Source organism: Pundamilia nyererei, unplaced genomic scaffold, assembly GCF_000239375.1.
Source record: "Pundamilia nyererei isolate P.nyererei 1_Seehausen unplaced genomic scaffold, PunNye1.0 scaffold00005, whole genome shotgun sequence".
Taxonomy (NCBI): Eukaryota; Metazoa; Chordata; class Actinopteri; order Cichliformes; family Cichlidae; genus Pundamilia; species Pundamilia nyererei.
In genome coordinates this window covers 288,297-288,692 of record NW_005187406.1, presented here as the reverse complement: position 1 = coordinate 288,692, position 396 = coordinate 288,297, and positions in this window count along the sequence as shown.

The window sequence follows — 396 nt, the reverse complement described above, 5'->3', positions numbered from 1 at the left end:
TAGGATGCATCCCAAATGTGGAAATGCAAATGATAAAAACTGGAATTCCACAGAGCGATCCAAGTGTAGCAGGAGGCTTAGATATTTTCATTATACCTCATTAATCTCTGTCAGGACATACTGTGACTTTACTTGCTAGTTTAGTGAAGTTGTCAGAATTGAATAATTTTAGCAAAGACCCTTAAAGTTAAAAGAATGCTGTTATTTTCTTTCATCCATCTTCTTATCCTTATGGTCGGAGGGGGGTTGGAGCCCAGCACGGCTGTCATGGGGTGAGAAATGTGGTACACTCTGGACCGGTCAAAAGTTCTATCACAGGGCAAACACAAAAACAGACAAACCTTCACTACTGTGGTCAATGTGGAATCATGATTTACCCTAACATGTCTTTCGACT